A 20,845-nucleotide genomic window follows, 5' to 3' on the forward strand; every position below is an offset into this window, starting at 1 on the left:
TCAATTAGGAGCAACAGTAAAGGGCTGGTCCATCTCCAGATGTGTCCATGGAGGAGGCCTCTGCTGTATCTACAGGACAGCTTACTTTCTCCCTCTGTCCAACCCTGCTCCTTCACTCCCCCATGAGTGTTACTCCACTTCTCCCTCTATGGGTAGAAACCCAATCTAGCTTCCTTATCTGCCCTCCACAAGTGTTTTTCTTATGTGCTCTTCCCATACATAGCCTGCTTTCAAATCTTCTGAGTCAGTTTCTGGAGAACCTGAACCAGGGCAGTAAGAGTTACTCAGACTTTCCTCTGACTCAGTCACTGTGGATTCATGAGAACAGCTTGGAAGTGGGGAGTAGAAACCAAAAGATCAGTTCCATCAATGTCACTATGGCATTGAATTTGCTTTGAGTTTAAGAAGGAACCAACTGGATTAAGAGCATTGGTGCCAGGCACTTGAGCAATAACTAGAGACTCTCTGTGGCACGGTAGGCAACAGGGCCAATGCCTGCAGCAGCACAGTGGCAATGATGCTCTTAATATTTGACTTCAGGGACTGGCTCAGTAGCTGACAGCCTCTCCTGATAGACATCCCCACAGTGAGCAGACGGGGAGGAGGAGAACCCCAGATATGGTGGCCAAGAGGACGGTGCTCAAAACTGCAGGAAACATCCCCCAAGGTCTACCAGAAACAGTGGGTCAGGTGGGGAAGGAGAAAAAGAAGATACAGTTCCTGCAGTTTTAGATCAGGCTGAGCCAGAGAAATATGATTTGGGTAAGAGCATGATCTTATTTATACTCCTCGGATGGTGTGGCCTGGGGAGACATTGGCTAAGACTCATGGCTTCTTTCATTATACCCCATTGCTCTATTAAATTCTATTCCCTGCACCTTCAGAGCAAATAATTCCACATAAGACTGTCTGCTTACTTTGATCCATGTGACTGGAAGGATGAATGTCAGCTCCCCTCCCCCACCAACCCTGCCATAGCCCAAGGCACAATCAATTTCAATATGCAGGGGAAATAGACCACACAGGATCTATGGCCTCCCAACAGGGACCTGACATATTAACTGTTGTAATGCCTCTAATTCAGTCTATTTACTTTGGGATAGGCCTGTCTCTCCTGCTCATCATTTTAACCCATACAGCGGCGGTGTCACGACTATTTAGAGTGATGGGGGTGATCCTCAGGGCACAGTCATGAGAAGCTTGATGAGGGAGCAGCTACAGCGAGCCCATCTCCCTTCAGGGTAATGATGACTAATTCCATTCACAGCCCTCACCCCTGCCTGGAAATCTTCTCTTGCCTTTTAAATTGACGCCTGTCAGAGGGAATGAGACTCTGCCGATGTCACCGCTTGATGCATTGGCCCGGTGGAGGCACTCCTTCTTGTCAGGAAGGGAGACGAGTGAGAGAAGTGAAGAATAGCAGAGGAGGGGAGACTGGGTAGGAGGGGGGAGTGGTGCTCCGGGAAGATGAAAAATGAGCAGGGAGAGAATGGGAAACATCTCCAACCAAATGCCATTATTTTGATTTGAACACTTTTGCAGCTTATTTGACATAGAAGCAGACTATTGAGATGATCTCACTCCGTGTATGTCACAGCCCTAAATAGCTCAAGTTGGTGTATTTTTCAGAAAGTACCTCTATGAGAAGCAAGTCAACAGGGGCTACGTTGTGGCAGATGAGTCCATACAGGCAAACCTTTCTCTTTAAACTGCTTAGAACCTACAACAGGATTTTGACTCCTGATGCATTCTTAATTAGCTACAGTGGAAGACAATCCTTCAAATCAATGTATCTCTAGATCATCAATGTGGAGCTGATAGTGTTGTAGTTCATTGACTTTGGATAATAAATGAATTGGGGCAACTTGAGGTTAGGCTTGAAAACAGAAAAAAAAAATCATTAAAAAGCATCTTCCTTGCCCGGCCGGCATAGCTCAGTGGTTGAGCATTGACCTATGATCCAGGAGATATCAGTTTGATTCCAGTAGGGCCCATGGCCCGGTTGCAAGCTCAATCCCCGGTAAGGGGCGTGCAGGAGGCAGCCGATCAATGACTCTCTCATCACTGATGTTTCTATCTCTCTTTCCCTCTCCCTTCCTCTCTCTGAAATCAATAAAAACATTATTATTTTTTTTTAAAAAAAGCATCTTCCACTTTACATTGTGTCTCAATTCTTTTTTATTAGAGAGCATTTTTTCTCTTTTCCTTTTGTTTTTGTTTAAACTATGCATGCTTGTAGATTTTAGAAGATAAACAGATTCAAGCTCTAGCTTGGCAGAAACTTCTGTCCTCAGATAACATGGTAAGATGCCATTAATTAATTTCATTAATCTAGGAAAGTTTATGTCCTCCTTTAAAAATGAATGTTCAAACATTATAATTTTCTTATTACATGGACAAATCTCTATGACTTAAAAAAAAAAAAAAATTCTATTAATTTTGGTATAATGAGCCCACAAAAGAAAGCCATGGTTCAGACAGCCAGCTAATGTTTGGGTGATTCTCTATTCACCTCTCATCTTGGAACAGGTTCTGGCTCAAAACTGACTCCCCAGCAAGACAGAAAAGGCCTAAGGGAGCCTGGCCCAGCTCCCAGGCATTTTGGTTGGGCGATTCTCAAAAGGCCAGGGTGTTCCTGAGGATAACCCAGGCAGCTCACTGCTGGCCAGGATGAGTCCTGAAATCGTGCCCTATCTGTCTTGGAGAAAGCCCAAAGCCATAGATCTGCTTTAGAATGAGTCTGATCTCAGGCCAGCAGGGACAGCTGAGGTCAAGGGCAAGCTTTTCAAGGTCTTTTTGTACTCAGAGGAGCTCCCTGCTCTCCTTCATCCCAGGCAGAGCTCAGCCAGAGTCAGGAAGGAGTAGACAAGCAGCATTCCACCACTGCCGGACCTGCTTAGGTGGAGGGCTTGGGTTCATGCCCCTGGGCTTGTGCCTTTGGCACACCCAAGACTACAAATAATGATAGTATTTATTACCATTTACTGAACAGCCTCTCTGCCAGACACCGAGCTAGCTTAATTATAAAACAACTGAAGGTAAAAGTTATTGTACCTTTGCTTGTTGGGCTTTTCTGTCTGGACTATAAACTCTTTGAGGAGGGGGCATTTTCTTGATACTCTAATCAGACTGTCTGGGAGTAGCAGAAATTTACTAAAGATTTAATTAACTCAAGAGGGTCACATAAGATACCCAAATTCACACAACTAGGAAAGAGCAGGGTCAAACCCAGTGAGATGGAAAGCGGGACGTCGCCTGCCCAGCCCGTGTGGCTCAGCTGGCTGAGTGCTGTCCCACACACCAAGAGGTCACAGTTGGGTTCCGGTCAGGGCACATGCCAGGGCTGCTAGCTCAGCCCCAGTCGGGGGTGCACAGGAGGCAGCCCATCAACTGATCGATGTTCCTCTCTTTCCCTTTTCCTTCCTCTCTTTAAAAAAAAATTAATAAAAACATTTTTTTAAAAAGAAAGTGGGAAGTAGCCCTGTACTACACCCCTATCCTGCCTCTGCCCTCTGTGGGGCTGAGCAAAGCATTCTGATTTAGGTGCATTGTCCTCGAAGCAGTAAAGATCTCGCGAAGAGGGTTAGCTCACAATGGTAAGAGTTCTGATGTCATTAGTACTTCCACTTGCCCAGAAGGGAGCCACGGAATTGTAATTCACAAAATACTGTCACATTTCTTCGTTCTCAAATATAGGCATCGGAGTGGAAGGGGTAAGTTGTCTGCCAGCAAAGTCACTCCACTTGGATTTTTGGTTTCTCTTGAGCATAGTCAGGTGGATAATTTACTAACATGGTCACTTAATTAACTTATTTCTTGCTACTTCAATAAAATGATTACAAGTGAAACTGAGTCATTTCTATGAGTCTATAATAACAATAATGAAAATATTAAAGTTTTACTCTTTATAATTTACAAAATACTTCTACATGTATTTTCTTTTTTAGACTCAAAACTACACACAGATCTAGGCAGGAATAATAATAGTATTATTATTCCTATCATCTGAGTAAGAAAAACAAAATCCAGAAAGAGAGAGACTATATGAGTTGTTTAAAGTTGCATAGCTAATAAAAGATAGAGAATCGAAATTCAGATTCTGACCCTAATTTACTATTTTTGTTCACTTCACCAGTGGTTCCCAACCCTGGCTGAATATTAGAATGACTCAGAGATTCTTATTTAATTGGCCTGGGATCAGGCCCAGTCAATGATATTTTTAAAACAAACCCAGATATTTGTGTAGCCAGGACTGGGTAGAGACCATACTTCTCTCTGTTAATGATCAGCACACTTGGCCAGGTATAAACTGGTACCTACTATTTTGTCACATGAACAGAAGCAACTTGATTGTGACCTAATATTTGCAGAATTATAGGTACATCATACTAGTTTCACAAGGGCTATTGATTTTTATAAGACACCTTACAGGCAGTTTGCCATTCCTTAGCGTTCGTAAGGCTGAAAATTTAATTACTGAGTTTATGACCATTCTCTCCATTACTAACCACACACAGAAAAATTTCCTGAAGCTAGAAACCATGTCTAATTAACCTAAGGGTTATTTAGACTGAAGAAAAGAGGGCTGAAAGCAACTTAATGAGTCCAATTATTTCCTTCAAGCCCAGAAAGGGCATTAGTAACATACTTCCCTTGGCCGGGATGCAGACAGACCTCCCTCTCAGCCTCCTTGCAGTCTCCCCCCCAACAAACTGAGACTTGGCTCTAGAGGGAGGGATGTGATGGCTTCTAATGGTGGTGCTGGTTGTTTTTTATATGGTTTCCAAAAAGTATAAAGGATGTGCAGAGTTGGCGTCATTTCATGCAGAGCCGGGATTAGTAAAGATTAGCATTATAATATTGTTGATTGTATTAGTCAAGGTAACTAGGCTATGCTACAATAGCAGGAACACAAAATTCTCAATGCTTTACTGTATCTCAGACCACACTATGTGACCCATGTTGGTGAGGGAGCAGAGGGGCTCTGTTCAGTCACCCTGTCAAACAGGGGCCACCTTCTTATGACTGGCCACCAGGAACGTGCAGCCCTCTTAGCTGCCATGCTGGGGGAAGACAGAGAGAGATTAGAAATTATTCATGGGCTTTACACTCCTTCTTTCTGTAATTGACATACATGTATTCATATTTTCCTGCTGCAAACCAGTCAAATTACCCTTCCCTAACTGCAAACAGACTAGGAAATATAGGGCAACTATGCAGAATTTGATGGGGAACACTCTCTGGGCCACAAGCCTCTAAGGGCCATTTATGTGACACTTCCCCATATTTTGACCTAGATTGGCTCCCTAGGAAACCCCAGAAGTAGATTTTTTCTGCCTTTTTGAGAAAAGGGGCAAGTTCCTCCCCAATTACTTACCCTTAAGATAGAAGTCATAGAAGAGCTTTTAATAAGCTATCTGTTTCTATAAATAATAAGATAAGTGATGAAATACGCTATTGGGAAAGGTGACTGTGTAGTGGCCCTAGTGCCTTTCACATCCATTTGTTCATTTCTTTATTCATTTCTCATGGATTATTTCCTAGCATTGCATGATCTGGGCACAGTCATGCCTGGATTTGCTAGTCTCTTGAGTGCCCTTCCAAATGCACTAAAGCAGAGATTTTCAACTGGTGTGCCACGGCACACAGCTGTGCTGCAAGAATGTGTAAAACATGCACTACCTGACTATTGATTGAGTCAGGGGCACTGACCTCTTTTCCCTTAGATTGTCAAATAAAAAAATGACAACAACCAATACAACAATAGCTGTCCAGTGTGAATGAATTAAAATTATACCTAATTTTTTGGTCAGATCTGCAAAATATATATTTTTGGTATGCCACAGAATTTTAGTAATTAGTTTATGTGTGCCACGAGATTAAAAAAAAGGTATAAAAATCATTGCACTAAAGAATTGGAATTAGAAGATTTTTTTTTTTTTTTAATGAGCCAGGTTTTGCACAGATGAAGAAAATTCGTAACAAAGAATAAACTCGACAGTCTCAAAAAGAGCATTACATTAGTTTCTCCAGAAAGCTGGAGGCTGCGTTTTCAGGAAGCTCTCTGCTTAATGAGGTGCGCTTAGGAGAAAATAAGAGATCTTTTTCATAGTATCTCCATTTGGCAACATTTCTCCCCAGCATCCAAGTTTCTCTTCATAGAAGTAATCAGACCAACAGAAAGCAAGCGAGACAGTTTGATAACTCCAAAGTGGATTTTGAAACATTTTACCATTACAGTGAGCAAGTTTCAGGACAGCTCTTCTTCCAAAGCCACCTATGATTGCTCTTCCACTATGACAATTAGGCCTCAAGATCTTTGTTAAGGATAGAGAATTCCATACAGAGGAAAAAATTAGAGTTGAAAAATTCAAATGACAATCAATTTTTAGAGTTTTAAAGAAATATTAAAATTTTTAAAATCAATTCACCTTTAAAGGTAGACAAAATCTGTATCTGTTGTAGATAATTTTTTAGTTTTGTGAATGTGCTAATGAATGTTATTGCATGTAGTGCCTTATAGGAACTAAGTCTTTGATTACAATAATTTATTAAAAATATTCTTTGAAGCAATCTTTCAAAGGAAAACATTTGTTTGATGAACTATTTTAAATAAGCTGATCCATATAAATACTGAGAATATACAAAGTCAATGTAAGCTATTCCATCAAGATGTTTTCCTTTTAATCAGAAACAGGATGTTTTACACTTAAAATTTTTCAAAAACCCCCCATTTCTTATCGATAAGTAGTTAGAGCAGCGGTTCTCATCCTGGGCTGCACATTAAAATCACTTAGGGAGTTTTTAAAAAGTAGTGATGATTGAGCCCCTCCTGAACCACTTGACTCAGAGTCTCTGGGAGTGAGGCCCAGACACTGATATTTTTTCAGTGCTTCCCCGATGAGTCTAATGTGCAATCAGGGGTTGGCAACCACTGATAGAGAACACTCTATCTCTCCAGCTGGCAGCAATCCTATGTTCTCTACAGTTCCTGTTTTTACACTTTCTACCCTTTATTAGAAGTAGATGTGTACATAACGCCTCTCATCTTTTAAAGAGTAAGTTCCTGGAGGGTAGATTCTATGTCCAATTCACCTTCGTGTTTCCTGAGTTTCCAGCAAAGCACTGGCAAGCACCATGCTGAGTAAGTCTTAGCTGATTGAGTGGCACACTGTCTGGTCATCTGAATTAATCTCATTGCAGATTTTTAACTTTATAAACCCTAAGGAGCCCCTTTCAATAGAAGAGCAAAGTAAGGATATATGAAGAAATGAAAAGTGATAATTTATGATTAGTAGTTTGGTGATTCTTGTCCAGACAACACCTGGAATCTGATTTTGGGTGATTTTCCTGAGTGTTTTTGGAGGGTAAGAAATGCATGATATCATGATTTTCTCCAAATACATTCTGTACAGTATGTTCTGCTTTAACTATAGTTGTTCTAGCAATAATATCAATGAGTAGAAAGGAGGTATTTAGGAGCTAGATAAAAAACAATTTCCTTCAGAAGCTGTAATAAAAAGGTATTTAACATATAGTTGTATTTTGCTATCATAAACAAAAATAACAAATGAATTGATCAAAATTGACCAAAGTGAATATAAATGCTTATTTCTCAGTTACCCTTCAATTTACACAACCAAGAATCCACTCGTTGTCATTACTACCTTTTAACTTGTCTCAGCAACTTACAACACAGCTCACAACTGATAACTGATCAAATGAACACGATGTTACCTGACGAGTCGGCTCCTCAACCCAGGCAGCTGTGTATTTCTGCCGCTGGTGCAACAGCTCTTCCTTCACAGTTATGGACGGAGAGTTACCAATCATCACTGCATTATAAATACTGGTAGTTTTGTTCTGTAGCTGTTCATACATTAAGTCATCCAAGCACCATATTCAAGATTTTTGCCCCATACTCATAACTCCTATGCTATTTGTAAGTCACTTAATATTTTCAAGGCAACTCACCGTCTTTTAGTTAAATGAATTTCAAAAAGAAATTTCAAATCACTATCATAAATAGAGGGTGCCTCTAACGGGACATATATAAATACTGAAATAAAACATGTTTGTTTACCCCACATACCACGAATAGTATAAGAACCACCACTCAATGGGAAACACCAGCAAAAGTAAATTACATTCTTTAATTATTCATTGCATTATATCTACATTATATCTTCAAAATTCATGCCATTGTAAAAATGCCCAAATTTAGAAACAACTCTAAAGTTTAATTAATACAAGGTAAACTTAGTTGAGTAAAGAAAAAGCATAACTCCCTGGCTACTTCCAGGCTCTGAGAAAGTGAGTACATTTTAATAAATTGTATAAAAAAGAGGATTACAGAACTCCCAACATACCTCTTTGGAGGCATTTTACTGATGACCAAGTGGATTTATCATACCCAGGCAGATAGATATCAGGATCTAGAGCACCTTAACACACGTCACAGTTTGTATTCATCTATTTGTGTGCCCATTTTTCTTTGTTCACTGGTTTATTAACAGTTCCTAGACCACCACTCTAAGTTCTATGAGAGCAGGGACCACAATCACTATTGGAGTCCCAGTGATAGGCACATAGTAATTGCTAACCTAAATTTGTTACATAACTAAATATTCCTTTTCACCTTCTAAAATCACCACTGCCAAAGTAAGTGTGCTCTTTACTCACATTCTATTCGGATCTGAAATATACAGCTTTAAACTCTACTCAGGGACAACCTTACAGCAGCCTCTAAACCCACATTTTCTCTTGCTCCCATCTCCCCATGGTCATCTCCTTCCCCACCAAAAAATCCTCCCACTTAGCCCTCTATGGTTATTGACTTCTCTACTCAGGCAAGTGTATGTCAGAGCCTGGGGACCCAGATCTCAGACTCTCACGAGGCCATGGCATGGGAGGGAGTGACAACTATAAGACACATTTCGCCATTTTACATTATAATCCAGAGCAGCACAAAGCACAGGATTGGTCTGACTTTCTGACGTCAAGAAATTAAAATGACAGAAGACTTGACAAGTATCTTAAGTGACTTAGCAAGGAGCTTCCACTGCTGAAAGAGCATCTTAAATATTTCTTCCCCTCCCCCATTTCCATTCAAGCTTGTTCCATCATCACCAGTAAATATCACCCTAACAAAGAATCTAAGAAAACTAGGGCACGGGAGAAGCAGAGAGAGAGAGAAGGCAGAGATGGGGTGGGGAGAGGAACACCCTGGTATCCAATGCCCATAAAAAATTTGTTTTTAATTCCCTGGCTATCACAGATAGAGGCTGCTGCTAGCATTTAAGATAAGATTAGTTGGTGTTGTGCTATCAGCGCCTCCACATTTTCCCTGCAGGGATTCCTTCTGACAGGCTGAAGCTGGAGGCATGTCTCAGGATTAACACGAGCTAATGATTATACACTAAAGCTTTGGGACTGTTGGACTAATAGGATTAAGCAATAGCAGATGCAGGTCCCCGTTCAGGTTAAAAATGCACTTTTTACATTACAAAGTCAGACAGATCCCTTTGAACATGCAATGAATATGGATGTTTTCAATTATCACAGTCTTCCAGGGCTATACGATATGGTAAATTAATCCCTTTAGAACATCGGAAACAGGACAAAATAGGCTTCTTGAAGCTGAAATCCCTCGTTTTAGATTTTCTTTCATGGGGATAAGCCGCGGTGCACCTCACATAATTAATCTTATTACAAACAGAGAGAAAGGGGAAAATTTTTGAAAATGTGTAAAAATTGTTTAAATATTTGAGAAACTTAGAAAAAAGCACTCTGAAATCAACATCTCTTAATTAATTTCCAAACCGTCAAAACGACAAATATGAGGCATGACAAGCAAGTGTTTGGATGTGTGCTGTGGTGGGTTTGGGGTTCTCTGAGCCTCAGGCTGTTAGTGCAACAAGGAGGAAGGGGGGAAAAATAAGGTCACTTAAAAAAAAGAAAAACATCATAACTGCCAGTAGAAAGCACTATTTCTATGATATTTCAGTTGATCCGATCTTATGCTCTGAGTCCTGGGAGGAAAGGGGAAGGAAAAGGGCATAATGAGATATTTATATTTCCCTGCTGCACGAAACGAGCTCTACTTCCCAGTAGATAAAACCAACCCTCAGAACGGCTCAAAAGTAAATCCCCGTTATTGCAATTAAATAGGGTTTGATGTAGACATTGGGGGGGGAGCTTCAGAGGGTTCATGTGTTTGATTGACTTAAAGGGAAAGGAAGGAAGAAAACACAAATATTTATCAGGAGGACTTCCCAGAGAAAGCTGAGCTGCCAGCAGAATGGACGTAGCTTTACTGCAATCAGAATGAAGCAGACCTACCCTCATGGGCTGACTCTTTGAAAACTCTAAAGCCGATGCCTTTATATTGGTACCTGAGCGACTGGTACGAGCGCACATTAACAGGCCCTAGACTCACACTGCCTAATATCACTCCCCACTTTATAACGGGGACGAACTAATCACACGGGTGATTTCTCCCACAAATAAGGATCCCCCACCCTCCCTTTTATAAAGCAAAACGAAAGAGAAAAAGGAAGAAGCTTTCTGCATTGAGTCCATTCTTTGGTGTTCTTTGGTTTTTATTATGCCTAACATGGTTTGTTTCTAGGAAACTCATGGCTACTTCTACCCACGATGCAAATGAAATCGGAATGAAACTACCAGTTATGACAACAGAAGACAAATGTGATGTAACTACGGACCATTCCCTCAGGCTCCAGCATTACCAATCAAAAACATCCAGGTGTCAAACTGCCTCAGTTTCCCAGATGATCCAACACAACCGGAGACCCCTCAGCCAGGGTCTTCTATGAATAGCAAGTCTAATGTGCCTGCTCTGTAACTACTGCTTGGACAGACTAAAATACCTATACTAAAGATGCTAGCAACCTTCCATAAACATGCCTATATTTTAAACTTTTGATTGAAAAAGTCACTTCCTGAAAGGATGAAAGAAGTTACTTTTAATGGACTCCTTGGCTTTTTTTTCCTTTTGTTTCTCGATCAGTTGCACGATAAATTCAGAAGATATAAACCGATTTCCAGATAAAAACTGCTATCCCAGTAAAAGGCATCAAGAAAGATGTTGTGTTAAATATGTATGTCCTTTCCTTTCTTGAAAGAAAATGGCAATTGATTATTTTTCAAATGGACGTAATTTTCTATAATCATCATGCATATTTCAATTACATACATTAAGACAAGTGCTACTCAGGTTAATGTGTATGTGAGTCACCTGGGATTTTAAAATGAACCGCCTGATGATGTAAAGATCTGGGGTGGGCCCATAGTGTCTGCGTTTCCAACAAACACTCAGCTAATACAAATGCTGATGGTCCAGGAGACACACACAGATTAGCTGTGAAGGTAAGACACAAATAAATATGAGAGAGGCTTTGGGATATCATTTGACCATTATAATTTGCAAAGATTAGACAGAAGAAATTATTGCCACAAATATGTCTTTGCATACTTTGCCCTAACATCGCCCAAACTTTAATATAAAATCAGAAATGTTATTACATTTCTTACAATAAGCATGCATTTGGATATAATGACAATCACTGAACAGTAAAAAAAAAAAAAAAGGTTATATCACAAAGAGTATTATTAGAGCCTTAATGTATGTCCACGCACACAATTAGAAGAGTAACTCTCGGCAACTTGAAACCTTGCAGTTATAGTATGTACCCGTCACAACCACTTGAAATGCATGTGGTTTTTAAACAAAGTTTTATTACTAACCAACGTGTCATATTCCATTTCCCTAATGGCCATCCCATTCGACTCTCACCCTTTCCTTTGCAGTCTGCTTTGGTTGTTGTCTTTTAACTATGTTCCTTTTCGACATAAATTTTGTGAAGCTGGAAATTACTGAGTCCTCGGTGATTTAAACCTCTGAACCCTATCTTCTCTAGTGCCTAAATCACCCCTTAAGTGGCTGCCAGACACTTATTTCCAATCAGAGATGTCCATTAAACAAGTGATTAGAAACCAGGGTAGATGTAGCTAATTGTTAAAGGGCCAAGAAATGCAACTTATCCCAAGCGTCCATCAATTGTTAGGAATGTGTTCAGTGTTGCCCCGGTGTCTTGAACTAGTTCATGGTGCTAAACTTGTGAGTGACTTTGACTCTGGGGAGAAACTAACTAGATATTATTTTTCCACAGGGCTCCAAACCTTTACACAAAAGCCAGCCAAATGTTCCTAATTCTAGGGAACATGTTATTTTAGCCTTCGCAATGATGACTCAACGCTGAGCCTCGCTGCTATGTAGGATTCCAGCAGAGATGACATTTTGCAATCCTAGCAGCAACATGTCCCCTGTCTGGAGGCGAACCGAGAAATAGTTCACTTCAAATGGGCCTCTAAACAGCTGTCAGGTCAGAATAACTTTAAGTCATTACCTATCTGAGCTGTGTACAACCAATGACTTTTAAGTGGTGAAAATCTCTGTATCATGTTACTCATCTCACTGGCCAGCAGTGGCTGTGTCAACAACCAATATTCCCTCTTAGTAAGCAGGCAAAAATAATACACTGCCCATGATTTGGAAGTTAAAGGAGCAGTTGAGAGGTTGAAAAGTTCAGGAAGTGAGGAAGTTGAAAATACGCCTCCTCAGAGCTTTGCCTCCGGAATGATTCATGACAGCCCTTAAATCACAATGTGCCACAAAAGAATTCACTCCAACTTCTGATCTGCTAATGTTTGGCGAGGCAGACCTTCCCCACAAAGACACATGAGCTCCCTTCCGCTAGTCATCATTAGCTCTAGAGCTTGGATCCAATTTTTTTTTTCTTTCACATTTTTTTTTTTTAAAGGAAATAGCCACCCAAGGCAAACTGAACAGTTTTTTTATCTTTTTATTTTTTTTCAATCCTCACCTGAGGAGTGAGAATATTTTTTCCATTGATTTTTAGAGAGAGTGGAAGGGAGTGGGGAGAGGAAGAGAGAGAAAGGGGAGAGAGAGAGAGAGAGAGAGAAACATCGATGTGACAGAGACACATCAATTGGTTGCCTTCTACAAGCAACCCAACCAGGGGCAGTGACCTGACCCACAACCCAGATACATGCCCTTGACCAGAATCGAACCCATGACCCTCCAGTGCACAGGCCGATGCTCTAACCACTGAGCCACACCAGCCAGGGCTGGACCCAATTTCTTGACCACTCAAGAGGCTAAAATGAAAGAAATAAAGAGGAGCTGTAAGTCTCTAACTATGATTACTTATAAACCCTTCAAATCTAGATCCAAATAGCTTCCCCATAGTTTTGCTCAATTGATTATCTCTGACTGGTTTATCACTAAACCATTCATTTACTTTAACAATCCACTAAAGCCTTAGATAAAATGCATTACATGTCCCTTCTTGGGCTTTTGATAATTAGCTGTGTCTACCATTCCTTTTAATGTCTCATTTAATGAGTGCCTCCAATCTTTAATAATTTAAAAGGATATCAAGCCAAGTATCAATTAAAAAGAACTGTTTTAGGCAGTGTAAACAATAAGTGTTAAGTTGGTGGAGAAAAGCACATAGAGCCCTGTTGCTTTTCTATTTCAAGAGCACTTGAAAACTATGGGATTATTTCAAAACATTACACTTCATTGCTATTTATTTTAGTTAGTTTACAGAAAAAATTAAATATAAAAAAATGAGCATGAAGCGTTTTGTACAGATTCAAAGGGGAATCATGCATGCATGGCAAGATCCAGCCTCTTATCTTTGATTTTATTACAGCTGGCCCAGCTCACCTCCACTGGCCAAGCACACTAGCAAGCTTCAGCTACAATTTCACTACTCTGTTTGACCCTTCCAATTTCCTGACCCATCTTAAAACCATCGATTGTCAAAGGACAAGACTTCTACATTCATTTTAAGAAATCAATATTGGACCGTTGGTATTTCCTTATTTCTGGAAGGTGAATAGAAGAAAGCTCCAAAGGATGGTTTTCTTTTTTAATAGACCTGAAAAGAACCCAGGAATCACCAAACTAAACCTCAGTCACCTGAAGGAGTCTTTGATAGACTCTTTACCAAAATAAGAGCAATATTCCCCTCCTTATGTCACAGTCTTTACATGTGACTTTGCATCGCCTCCCATCTTAAGGTGGAGTCTGATTTCACACCCCTTGAACCTGGGCTACTCTTGTGATTTTCTTTGGTGAATAACATGTGGCAGAAAGACAGTTGTGCCAGTTCTGAGCCCAGGCCTTTAGATGTCTCGTGCATTTCTGCTTACTCTCTCGGAAACTTGCCCATCCACCTTGTGAACAAGCCTGACCTACTCTGCTAGAGGATGAGAAACTGGAGGATTTGACTGTGGCAGCTGAAGGCCATCCCAGTCAGCCAACCTCAGCTAACCCAGCAGCTGACCATAGATATAATGAGAGAGCCCCACCCCCAAAAGCAGGAGACCCACACAGTGGGGCCTACCACAAATTGCTGACCCATCAATCATGAGCCAAATAATTGGTTATTATCATCTTAACTGTTTAAATTTTAGGGTGGCCTGTTATCCAGTAAAAGCTGGTTAACATAATGTCACAGATTTTTCTAGTTGGCCTACTGGGAGTTTTCAAAGCCCCAAGTCCCCCAGCACTAACAAAACCTAAAAGATTTTCAAAGTTAAACCCCAGATTTCCAAGTTACTCCCCACCTAGGTAGGGTTCACTGTATCACTCACTACCTTCAATCGTTTCTCAACCAGCTCTGAATGTGATTACCATATGCATCTCTATATATCCCATGACATTCACAATGATACTGATTGCTATAAAATCTGAAATCCTAACACTTCCCACACATGACATTTCTTATATTAATCACAAGTATGTGTGTTAAGAAAATATTTTTTATTAAAAAAATTACCATCCTTATCAATCACGTCAATACCCCACACATATGCGTTTGGCTATCTCGGTGGCTGTCAGAGGATGTTTCTGGAGCTCTCAAAGCAACAGCCTTCTCAGCATTATTTGGGTACACAGGCAGACCACACCATCAGTGTTTTCAGAAGCAATCGATTTGCAAGATAATCAGAGGAATGACCCATAGGCTTCTTCCCTAATATACCTACGTAAGGAATAATTACCTTCTAGTTCGAACACCTTCTGGTGACATCAGGAGGTAAGGCTGACCTGCTCTGGGTGCAGCCACACCAGCGATGTCATCTGGCTTTTGATTGCTGGTGGAGATAACAATGTTGAGATGTCAGTCTTGATATCTGTATCTCAATTTGCTTGAGTATGGGTCAGAAAAGGAGAGCATGGAACAGGAGGTGGAGGTGGAAAAAAAAAAATCTGTGTTTCTTTGTTCCACCTGGTCCTATGAGTTCAGCTGAGCAAAGACTTGATCCCCCTTGCCTCTAAATCCACAGCCTGTCCGTGTTGATGGTCGTGGTGGTGGCCGCGGCCACCTGCCTCACAGGCTCTGGGACTCCTCTGCCTGTATCTTTTCCCTCATCTGCATACCATGCAGTCACTTCCAAAAGACTAATTCCTGTAAAACGCACCCTGCATTCATATTTTTTACTATTAGGCATTTAGAATACAAATGTCTGCCTAGCCAATGTGGCTCAGTGGTTGAGTGTCGACCTATGAACCAAGAGGTGTTTCAGGCTCAGTCCACAGTGGGGGCGTGCAGGAGGCAGCCGATCAATGACTTTCATCATTGATGTTTCCATCTCCCTCTCCCTTCCTCTCTCTGAAATTAATAAAAACATATTAAAAAATAATCGAGTGGTAATAAGTAATGTTAAAAATAATAAAAAACATATTTAATAATTTGATATTTTATTATTACATAAAATCCCTAGGGCTGCTAGTACTTTGAGTAGTGTGAGCGCTGGGAGACATTTATTTCCAGATAAGCCCAATCAAGTTCCAGCTGGTAAGTCATAAAGGGTGATTCTTGGTCTTCTTAGCAGCAAAAATTGATGCGTTACTCCACAGATGAAAAGAAATCATGAACCCCCCTGTCCCTTAGCTTCTCCAGAATGAAGGAGAGCAGCAGGTATTCCCTGGACCACAAGTGAACAGAAACCACCCTTGTTCCCCATGAACCAGGAGCCCGTAGCCCAGAGCTCTTTGTTAGCCTGTAGGCTGACCACTGTTCAGAGGGGAATCTAATTCTGAGGGTCTATTCCCTCCCTTTCTGGCCGTCTCCCTCACTCAGATGAGAGCTGACGCAATCTCACCTCTAGGTTCCCCCCAGCTGCTCAGATCAAGAACAGTTGTAGACTGGACTGGAGCTGGAAAGGGACCACTCTAGTGATCATAACTGAATCATCATCTCCCCGCAATCACCCTCTAGTCTTTGCACCTGAAACCAATCTTCCTCCAGAGAGCATGCTCTCTGATTCCCCATCAACTGATGTGGATTCCAACTTATAACTTCCTATATTTCAGTCAATTTTGCAACATTCTTCTCTCTGCAAAGTGTTATGTAGCACCTAGAATGCTTTAAGTGACTTCAATTCCAGTGCAGCTCACTCGAGTGTGAAACAATCAGAATAGGGAATCAGGGGGTCAAAGAATGAGACTTCAGTCCCTTGCTACCTCCTCAAACAAATAAATGTCCACAGTGAGGGCACCAGACAGAGATTCCCAGGGGTGAGAGAGTCTATACTGTACCTCCCTCAGTCTATATTGAGTTCAGACTGAATAAAATTACCTTGGAGCTTCAAACACCCTGCATAACCTTTAGACAAATGGCTGTTTATTTCTGAATCTGATTTATTGCACTCATTCCATATAGAAACGAGGAACTAAATATCTCATCCCCAAACCCCTCCATTCCCCTATCCCAGCACTCACCCATGGTAAGACCAGAAAGACAGGGAGATATAGATCACAGTTGCCTTCAAAGCTTTGAAAAACCTGTGGGAATTCATGGCCACAGTTTCCAGATCATATTTTTAATCTGATTCTGAGAATTTTAAGTCACTCTTATTCAGATTGATGTGGGAACAGAAACAATTTTAATTTTCTAAACTTGGAAAAGTTTCTTAAAAAAACAAATCCAACTTTCTTCCTGCTTGGAAGGGCCTAATTTACATAAATTCCCTCACCCCCACCTTTGATTCTAAACAAAGCAATCAGGCTGGCAGATGAGTCAGATTTGCTTATTGTATTGTACGAACGCATGTTAAAGAATGGTACTAGCTCTCTTGTTATTTATTGGTGTCAAGAGGTACAATTTAAAAATCCTGCTCTTTAATTTTTTTTCCTTTCCTATGACAGGCAGATTGCTTTCCCTTCCACCTCCTTGGAGCTTACTAAATATTTGAGCATTGAGAAACCCTAATTTTTCCTCTTAAAACTAACTAAAAACATTTATTTTGATTTAACTTTTTAGACAAAGAGAAAGCTTTGAATAATTCTAGGTAAATTAGCTGCTAAAATTACTGTTATTATGCTCATAAAAGCTGCTAAAAATAATTAGTTCATAAGGCAAAAATATTCCTATACTATAGCATTTTCTTCCTGACACAGATTTCAGAAATGTGGCCTAGAATAAAAGATGAGTATTTTTTAAAATATTGTAACAGAATTAAATCACCAAGAAAATAACTATTATATTTGTAAATCTTTAACGGCACTGATATTTACATAAACTGGGCTTCTCAAACACTTAAAATGATTAATGCCCAAAGACAATTTGAGCCATATCTATCTGCTTTCAATCCAACTCAAGAAATATTGGTAAGTAATAACAAATGCCAATTACAGATTGCTTTTTTTTTTTAACTCCTAAACATTTTTGCTTTGCTGAGCAAATATGTCCCTCTCTGGGTTGGATAGTGGCCATCCCTTACTCTTCTCAGTCTTCTTTGGGGCAGCAGCTATTCAAACACGAGAAATAGAGCGCTTCCAAAAGACAAATCTTTGCTCATGTTTTCAAGCATGGAGGCAAACATTGGCAGCAAACATGAACAGCAATGAAAAAAAAAAAAAAGTCATTTGGAATTTATTTTTCCCCCATTTAGAATCAGCAAGATCCTGATTGGTGCAGTCAAGACAGAGTTGCAACCACAGCAAGCAAGTGCTTCCTGGTGGCACAGGCATGTGACCAGAGATTGTTCTGGTCCATCCCCATGACCTGGGCTAGGGTGGCCTGTCTAGTGTTCATTTACAGCACATCAGCTTTCTGCTTCTTCTTTTCAACTATACAAAAAATGAGATTATAAAACCTTGCTTTATGATTTATTTCAACATTTCCCAATCCAGAGATGGAAGAAAACTAATTTCTTACCTAAATTCCAATTTTGTCAATTCTCTCCGTCTACTAAGTAAAAACATAAACTTAATGGTATATAATGCTCTTAAATTATTTTTTAAGAAACTTTCAACAGTCTAGTTAAATGTGGTTCCTTTGAATTATTTAAAGTTGCCTTATATTTGTGCAACACTTTATAGCTTATAAATAAATATTATTTCGTATACAATCTCATTTGACTCCACTAACAGCCTCCCATATCAGGCAGAAGAGATATTGTCCCCAGGTGCAAATAAAAAACCCGAGTCTCTGAGAAGTTCAATAACTTGCCTCAAGAATAATGATGTAAGTTTAGCATAAGACTAGGATTGACTCTTATCTGAATTTGAGTGCAATGCTGTCCACTCCAGCAAATTATCTTTTCTTCTAAATCTTATTTGGTATTTATTTCCTTTGAACCTTGTCAACTATCTTTCACTTCAATTAGGGAAACTGGAGCAGAATATGGTGGTTTCATCAGAAGGCATTTAGGTAGAAGAATTTGCATACCACTAAATAATGGCCTTTTACTTTAGCACTGCAATGGTGAAGTGAATGCAGGTTGAAAACCACAGCACCTAAAGATATTTTTCTAACTTATCTACATAGTATTAGTTCTTGAGTGATCAAAAATCCTCAAATTATATTTTTTCCCCTTTATAATAAAGTGTTGGTGTGAATGAGAATGGCAATTTCAGGAGGAGAAGGGAAGAGCTGATGCTGAGAGGACTAGTTTTGGTCCAATCTTATCCTGTGTGATCAGAAAGCATATATGTGAATAGAGATAGCTTTCTTAAGGTATATGTTTTTACATACTCCCCTTGCAATGTCCTACACAGAGAAGGGATCCTTTAATGAAATGGAGATTCATTCTGCACCTTCACAGCTGCCTTTCCATTTGGTGTGCAGTCAACTGTGGATTTAATACAAATATTGCTTCAGGATTTCCAGAGCAGATAAGAAGGCTGCTGATGTTAGAATGCAGTACAGAGAGAATCTGCACACAGGTAGCCCACTGAAATTTAGCTTGGTGAATAATTACCATGATGATCATAATTAATAATTATCTTGTGCCAGTGGAGAATTGTACTAATTGGTAATCTCTTTTCTTAAAAGTCCTAATATTTTATTTCTGCTTATTGCTAACTATCAAGTGGAATGCTAATGGAAAAGTGGATGACTGGTATTGTAATAATTATAACTGTAATCACATTCAGCAGCTAACCTCTAATTAAAATAAATCAGATGATGTAGTGAATTGGCTACATACAGTTGTGTTTCCAATAATATATCTTATTGGGGAAAAATTATTTTCTCTCACAGAAAGCCTTTGAAGATCAGATTAAAAATTATGTGGATGTGTTGTATTTCTAAGGAGATGTTTTCTGTGGTAATAAGTAGGTTAATTGCATATTCATCAGGTGATGGAGTTTCAGGATAAACACAAGTTAGCATGTAATAAGTACCACTGTTTCTAATGGAATTATAATATTCTTACATTGCAATTATATGCAGTTCATTCTTGGGTGTTCGGCTAGTAATGAATATATGTATATAAACCTGAAATTTCTTGACTGAACTCTGACAATCAGATAAAATTATCCATGTGATTTATTTATTTATAAATATATCTTTATTGACTTCAGAGAGAGGAAAGGAGAGGGGGAGAGAGAGAGATAGAAACATCAATGATGAGAGAGTCATTGATCGGCTGCAGCCCACAACCGGGCATGTGCCCTGACTGGGAATCGAACCCCAATCGCCTGGATCCTAGGTCGATGCTCAACCGCTGAGCCACGTCCGGCCGGGCCCGTGTGATTTTTTTAAAACATTGGGTTGTGTTATTAGTGCATGATAATTTTTTTATTTATAATTCTGAGCATTTCCAAAACTATGTCTACAATTAACAAATATACATACTTTATACATATATATGCATATGTGTATATATGTGTGTTATCCCAATTATCAGTCTGAGCTATCTTTAATCACTCACCATCAAATAATGGCAAGAAAGCTGACAATAAATAAATTTATGCCTATCTTCATGTGGATGGGAACAGAGGGCAGGACAATCTTTTGAAATGACAAATCAGAGTAATTACTAAATTCAATATTTTTAGAAACATTTTGTGCTGCTCTGATCTTATGTCTCCCTATTACACAGCCTATCTTTTATTTTTTTTGGTCAGCAAACTTTTTCTGTAAAGGCCCAGATCATAATAAATATTTTAGGCTTTGTGGGCCACACAGCCTCTATTGCAACTACTCAACTCTGTTGTTCTAGAGAAAGCATCCATTAACAATATGTAAAAAGTGGGTGCAGCTGTGTTCCAATAAATCTTTATAAAAACAGGCATTGAGCTAGATATAGCTCACAGACCATAGTTCACCAACCTTTGATATATTACAAAATATTTATGAGCATTTATATGCCAAGTGCTGTTCTAAATACAAGAAATTGAGGGATGAATAAGAGAAATAAGACTCCTTTTCTCATGCAAATTCTACTCTATTAAATGAATACCTACTACTTGCATGGCAGTATTATAAGGGGATCTGAAAGT

Source organism: Miniopterus schreibersii (genome assembly GCF_964146895.1).
Source record: "Miniopterus schreibersii genome assembly, chromosome: 11".
Taxonomy (NCBI): Eukaryota; Metazoa; Chordata; class Mammalia; order Chiroptera; family Miniopteridae; genus Miniopterus; species Miniopterus schreibersii.